This window comes from Phoxinus phoxinus (assembly GCF_949152265.1).
Source record: "Phoxinus phoxinus genome assembly, chromosome: 7".
Taxonomy (NCBI): domain Eukaryota; kingdom Metazoa; phylum Chordata; class Actinopteri; order Cypriniformes; family Leuciscidae; genus Phoxinus; species Phoxinus phoxinus.
Window position 1 is genome coordinate 34,610,017 of NC_136882.1, and position 7,258 is coordinate 34,617,274.

The 7,258-nt window shown below is 36.8% G+C and overlaps 1 long non-coding RNA gene across 1 annotated transcript; it reads left to right on the forward strand.

The window, feature by feature from the left end:
• The first annotated feature begins 2,974 nt into the window (after positions 1–2,974).
• Positions 2,975–5,379, forward strand: LOC307001708. Its single transcript, XR_013798305.1, has 3 exons — positions 2,975–3,720; positions 3,972–4,073; positions 4,832–5,379. It is a non-coding gene; the product is annotated as an uncharacterized lncRNA (long non-coding RNA).
• The last annotated feature ends 1,879 nt before the right edge of the window (positions 5,380–7,258 follow it).

The following is a 7,258-nucleotide window of genomic DNA, read 5'->3' on the forward strand; positions in this document are numbered from 1 at the left end:
TTACCATCACAGACATGTCTGCTACTTCAGACAGACGTATTTCCATACAAGATCATTTAGGTTAGAAAAGCGGCCCTCGAAAGCAGCCTAGGACATGAGAGAGAAGCGTTTGGGAAGTTTAGGAGAACGGAGGGCAGGCAGAGGTCAATGCTTTTAATATTATTCTGTATGTGGGCGAGGGCAGCCAAGCTCCCAGAAGACTCTCAAATGACAATTTCAGGTGGAGTGTGTGTGTGTGTTTGTCATAAATGTGCTTTCTTTCCCCCTGACTGGCTGATTTCAGCTGAGCTGCAATTCACATCAAAAACTTTTAGTCTTGACAAGATACAAAGACTTTGATCCAACTCTGACTTAATAACGGCAGGTGACATGATTGTAACGTAATGCTCCGACACAGAGATTGAGAACCCACGTGCAGTGGTTTAAATTACAAAACATTTGCTGAACAAGAGGATAATATAGCATAATGCACAATGCTAGGATCAAAACCAAAATACATAGAAATTAAAGTTAACCGTTAACGTTCACATTTAAGACCAGACAAAGAATAAAGACACTAGAACAAAAGCATATGTGTGGAAGATTTTCCTAGAAGTTGCACTTGACTTGCTATGGAAGCTTATTTCAGCCAAATTGAAAAAGTTTTAATTTAGCAAACTTTCAGACTTTTTTACCTCCCAATTCGAGTCTATATCTAACAATTCAGACTTCTTTCTCCCAAGATATAAACTTGCAGTTGTTAAAAAAAGTTAATCCGAGGTGGAAACAAGCTTCCAAAACCTTTTTTTGGGGACTTCAATTTTATTGAGCAAAAAATGGTCACATGGGTCAATTTTTTTCAAATTTAGATTTATACATCATCTGAAAGCTGAATAAATAAGCTTTCCATTGATGTATGGTTTGTTAGGATAATATTTGGCCGAGATACAACTATTTGAAAATCTGGAATCTGAGGGGGCAAAAGAAATCTAAATATTGAGAAAATCGCCTTTAAAGTTGTCCATTTACATTCGCGATTGTGCTGCATTTACTCACAAAAATAAATGTTTTATATATTTACGGTGAGAAATTTACTAAATATCTTCATGGAACATGATCTTTACTTAATATCCTAATGATTTTTTGCATAAAATAAAAATCTATCTTTTTGACCCATACAATGTATTGTTGGCTATTGCCACAAATATACCCGGCCGTGCGACGTGTAACTGGTTTTGTGATCCAGGGTCACATTTAAAAAATATATATTCTTTTGTGTTCTACGGGAGAAGAAAGGTAATTTGGAACAACATGAGGTTAAGTAAATTTGACTTTTTTTTATTTGGGGTGGACTAGCCCTTTAAGTCTGCAAATTGATTGGACAGGCCTCTCTCACCTACTTCTGTAATGATGAAACTGATCATTATGTTTGTTTAGAAATTATTTTCAATTTTGAGAGGTCCAGAGAAAGTAAGTCTGATAAAAAATAATAATAATAACATGTTTGCTGTAATGAAACTAAATAAATGTACACATTCAACATTCAACCAAAGGCAGTCCAGGACAACCCAGACAAGAATATTAGACCAAAAACAATGGTAAAATACAAGACACCTTAAAATAAAAGTATTCACAGAGCTAGACACCACAATATTTTTCGGGCTCTATAGGGAAGACCATGGGTTATGTATATATGGTATATTTCTTAGTTTTTGAATATATTTCCTGTGTTTGAGAGACAGTGAGATGCACTGACTGGCTCAGGCTGGTGCACAGGAATTCTTCATATGGTTATCAAGGTTGAGTAAACATTTCATGGCATGCATGTGCAGTGTAGCCGTCTGTCTTTGACATTTAAGTCTGGCGGTCACAGTCATGCGCGCATTCTTTCGGCATGGCTCATATTTTTCGTGTCCAGTCCAAGAAGTCTTCCCTCGTGCTGCTTTTTCAGGAGGAAATTATTTTTCATTGCCCCCGAAAGAGCAGTGCCTTGCCAAGCGGTGTTGCTCCACGTTCTGCCGGTGTGATGCCAAGTCCTTTCCCTTTGGCTCCCTCAGGAGCGTCAAAGACTTCCTTTAACCCTGCCGAGACTCAATAGAAGTGAGTACTGATCTTTAACAACAATTACCTGGACCCAACAATAAATGATGGTTTTGCTTCTGAACGAATCCATGTCTGTTTCCGAAATCGCATGCTATGGGTACTTAGTTTTAATAATTTCGAGCGCAAAAAAAAAAAGTTCTATGTAGTGTGAATGTAAACCGGACGTACTACATTCGCCATGTTGTCATTATCATGTGACCAACCAGCGTCAGTTACGTCTCTTCACTTTGATTCACAAATCCTGTCCCGTGGCCGCATGGGATAGTAAAGTGTCCATCGTGTATGCACACTTCAGGATCTCGTCGGAAGAAGTACGTCACCCGGATGCTTTTTGCCTTCTCTTTATGAGTACTGTGAATTCAGACATACTTCTTTTGTCACAAGCTGTTTTTCGCCTACTACATAGAAGGGAAGTATGCAATTTCGGACACAACCCGTGTTTTTGTTTGTTTGTTTGTTTGTTTGCTTGCTTGTTTGTTTGTTTGTTTGTTTGTTTGTTTGTTTGTTTTTTAACGAATCGGTGAGCCAATTACTCACTCATAAAGATAGCCAATTTATTTATTGGATGAATGAATGAATGAATGGATGGATGGATGGATGGATGGATGGATGGATGGATGGATGGATGGATGGATGGATGGATGGATGGATGGATGAATGGATGAATGAATGAATGAATGAATGAATGAATGAATGAATGAATGAATGAATGAATGAATGAATGAATGAATGAATGAATGAATGAATGAATGATTAACCTCCTGGCGTACATAAAGATGCAATCTGCAGAAAGAGTAACTGAAAAATCATGCACAGACAAAAAATAACATAATACAGAATAACACTATATTCTGGAGAAATCGTGAGAATAGAATGTTATTCCAATTCTTTTTGTTGCTTGCTGGTGGTTTAAATATTACACACTTCAGCTTCAGGTGTTATTTTGAACGCAATCTCTCCCTGAAATAAAGCAGAGAAAATAGCAAATCGTTTTTGATTTCGTGTCTCAGAGAGACTTTTTTTTTTTGGTTGTAAAGGTTGTAAAGTGCAATATTATCCCTTTGTTGTTGGTTTTCTTTCTATTGTGTCCACGTAAGCTGTCACTTCTGACATAATGTGACTGCAAATAATTCTAAAGTGACATTTCGGCAGCATTCTTTGCTCTTGCGGTTTCTTTTGAAGAGTTTGTTTTCCTTCCATTTTCTTGAAATTGAATTATTATAGACTTCACATAAATGTCACCATTAAAGTAGGTTACCCACATACATTCCCCTTCGACCAGTCAGCAGAGCTTGTTGTGCAGTGGAAAAACGCACTGTTGCCATGAGACCGATGAGTTTACAGCCAGCGGTGGATTAGCATTTTATTACAATATCTCATGTCGACACACAAGCTCACCTCCACTTACTGTATGGTCTTCTCTGAAATTCGTGCAGGTTTTTGGCAAAACGTAAACTCTTAGGCCTGCTGCCACGCAAAATCACCCACAGATGTACAGAAAGTACTTGGATTCACAACCTGTGCCCTTTAGGCAAATGCAAATGGGTGAAAGATGACAAGTCGATTCAATGTTTTCTGTATAACGGATCAAAAACCGACAATGCTTTGCAATTATTTGAAGATTTTGAGATGTTCCACGTAGGTCTGTTATAACTATTTCTTATTAAACCACCTCTAAACCGAACATGATTGGTTGCTTTATGTGTCAATCAGACCTGACTAAGTAGGCGGTTCTTGGCAAGAATAAGCTGCAATGTGGACCGGTCATGTGAACCATCATGTCAAATGACTCATTCTTTTTGATGCATGTTTACCTTTAGCAATCTGTTTCTCATAATCTATTGCTCTCTGTTCTTTCTTCCTTTTTAATTGAACTTTTTGTGTGGTAGGATTACAGCCTGACAGTGTTGGCTCCGATTGAAACACAGGAAGAGAAACACCTTCAGCACAGATTGTGAGTCTCAGAGCAGAAGGCCTGATCATGTGTGAAGGTCCGTGTAGTACATGAACAGAAAACTATAAACCCTGTAATAAGTTTGTGATGTTTTCACCACTGACAGTCTGCTTATGATTTAAATGGGGGGGGGGAGTCCTATGTCGTCTAACGCTGCAGTGTACACTAGGTGTCTTATACAACTGTTACTTGTCAAAATGTTCAATATGGCCCCAATGAGATACTGAGTAACAGCCAAGTCAGATTGTGCAACATTAACTTTTATATCAGACTGTATGATATCGGACGTTCATGATTGACAGCACCGACTGGGCTTTCTGACATCCTCACTTTGACATGCAAAATTGAAATATTACAGCACAAACTCATGCTAATGTTGGAAATATGTACAGTGTCTGGAGTCTATCATGGCTTGGTAAAAAATAATAATTATACATTCTTTAGAGCAAACACGGAGGTACATTTGTTAGTACAATATGAAAGTCCCACTAGAATTGCTATAATTATATAAGCAGCTAGTATCAACATTTTGAAGCAAACATTCTCCCCATCTAAAAAGTTGCTGCCTTAATTTTTTAAGTACAATCAACTTGTACGCTTAAGTCGTTTCAACTTAAATTACATTAAACTGACTTAAAAATGAATTGAATCTCGTATAACATAAAAAAGTTGAAAATTGCTTAACTCAGTTTGACGATTTAAAGCAATGTAAAAACATGTTGTTAGAACGTATTGATCATATAATTTTTACTGTGTATGTCAATAATAGCTGTGCTTCTGTTGGTTATTTAATAGACGGCTGTTGTAAGTTATCCTGCAAGACAATGACCAAAAACACTTTCATAACTCAGTTGGAGGCTACAATTCATCATAGAGACAATGAATCGGTGAGCATGTCACACTGAGCAATTCAAAATATCTTTTACAACCTTAAATTTGTCTCAGATGGCAAAGTTGTGGCCAAAACGTGGCCTTGATTTGCTTGCTTCTGTGTAATGACTTGATCGTCCACTTTTGATTTCTCCTGCAGTGATCTAATGCTGTACAAAACAGCAGCTCATTTTGTCATGCTTGTAGATTGTCTTATTCAACTCCTTCTCACCAAGTTAACTGAAAGTGTTACCACAATAGACGTGACCTTTTCCCAGGCCTTGAGGGTTGTGGTCATGAGCAATTATGGTCGTTTGGCTTCTGTAGGGGATGCTTCTTTGTGTTGGTCTTGCAGTAAAAGTCTGTGGAGGCCGTCACATATTTGAAACAAAATGAACATGGATGCAAACTATATGAGCATGCGAATTATTGTCTGAGGGCAGCAGGGAATTTGAAATGAGCATATGATGATGATTATTTTTTCTTTTTCATGTGCGGGATTCCCACAGGTCAGTCATGAAAAACACAGAAATATATGGGCATTTCAAAACATTGGGACACTTTTATAGTTTTTAATAATATTTTGAAAATATAAATATAAATTTTAATTTACTATTATTTCATACAATTTTATATTTTAGTTTTAGTTATTTTAATTCATCAAGTTATACTAAATTAACTAAATTTGCTGAAATAACAATAAATAAATAAAAATTCATTTTCAAAACAAAACCAATTTTTTTTCTCTAGCCTATAGGGAACATTATTTTTAATGATAACTTATATAAACCTTTATTTATTTATTTTTGTGTTGAAGACATCAGCCCACATCATATTAACTTATTTTTTTTTAATTACTGTGTTTAACTGAAATTTGTGGTGAACAACTCCATTACCCATGATGCTGTAGAGAAAAATCAAAACAAGCAAACTGAGAAAATGGCCCCAACGCCCGTGAAGAGACGACTCGACGCCAGTGAAGAGACCCAACGCCGACGATATGTTATGCCCTAAATTTATACATGATTAACTAACTGTATTTTTCTATGTACATTTCTGAAATGCATTTTTTGTAAAGCTGCTTTGAAACAATATGTATTGTGAAAAGCGCTATACAAATAAATTTGAATTGAATTGAATTGAAAAATCCCGAGCTTCCCACTGGTATTTACGACATTGTGGGGGCGTTCAAGTGCGTTTAACTCGTAAATACGATCTAAACGAGATGACTTGAACGCACCATAAGACAAAATAGCTTTTTAGCTCCGCCCACTCCCAAGAACCACTGCGAATGAGCAATCGAGTCGGTCTGGAAATTAAATGGAAAAAATACTTCCGGAAATAACACAGCTGAAAAAGTGGGCGGGCATTGTTGCACTCTATTCTACTCAAGCCAGAGTTGGTGGTAAAGTTGTTTTCGTTCATTATTATTGTAATGTTATGTGCTTTGAGGCATCAAAGGCATCAGGTAATTTAAGTTAACGCAGTCTCTCATGATATTTTGCTGTGCACCATGCACGTTCATGTGTTTTGGAGGAGGCGTGGCTTTAGAGAGAAGGTAAAAAAGGGTGGGATCTTATGCTTTCAAAGCTAGCTTGCTATTGCTAGCCTATATCCGAAAATTGCCTAGTACCCTAAAAAATAATGGCACAACTTACCTCACTCTCTGTTACATTATGCTTGGTTTGATGTTGTGGTACAGAGCTGCAGATTTTGGTTACCACAATGTTTGTCTTTTTTATGCTTTACTACATCTGTGCCTTGCATGCAAATGCCTCGTCATACAGTATTTTAGGGATGCAAGTGCAAACAAGCTGGCACAGAGCCCCGGTGGACTCTAGAGACCCCACTCTGAGACCTGCCACTTACTTCCGCCAACTTATCCTCTCCACTGAAACCATGCAGACCTCCTAATTGTTCTCAGATGTCAGCCTGGTGTATATAAAAAAAAGTGTGTTTTGTCGTCTGGGATGAATTATTTGTTAGAATTCATTAAAATGCATGAATAATCTTCTTCGATATAGATTTAATATGCAGGTTGCATCATTTTGAATGGATAAAAGGCTCACTACTGGTTGATCCTGCTTATAAGTCTTATTGTGCATTTGTTCGTTTCCTGAATGTAAATTTAGAAATTGTTATTTCATTAACATGCATATTTAGTTAAGTTTCATAAACATACATAATTCACTTTAATTTATTTGACAGTGGAATGAATACAACTGATTTCCAGAATGCTTTAATTTACTCAAATCTTCAAGGAGCCAAACTACTTCAAAATGTCCTAAACTATATTTCATAAGATTATAATGTGGTGGACATTGTATATATTTTGACGATACAACTGCTGTA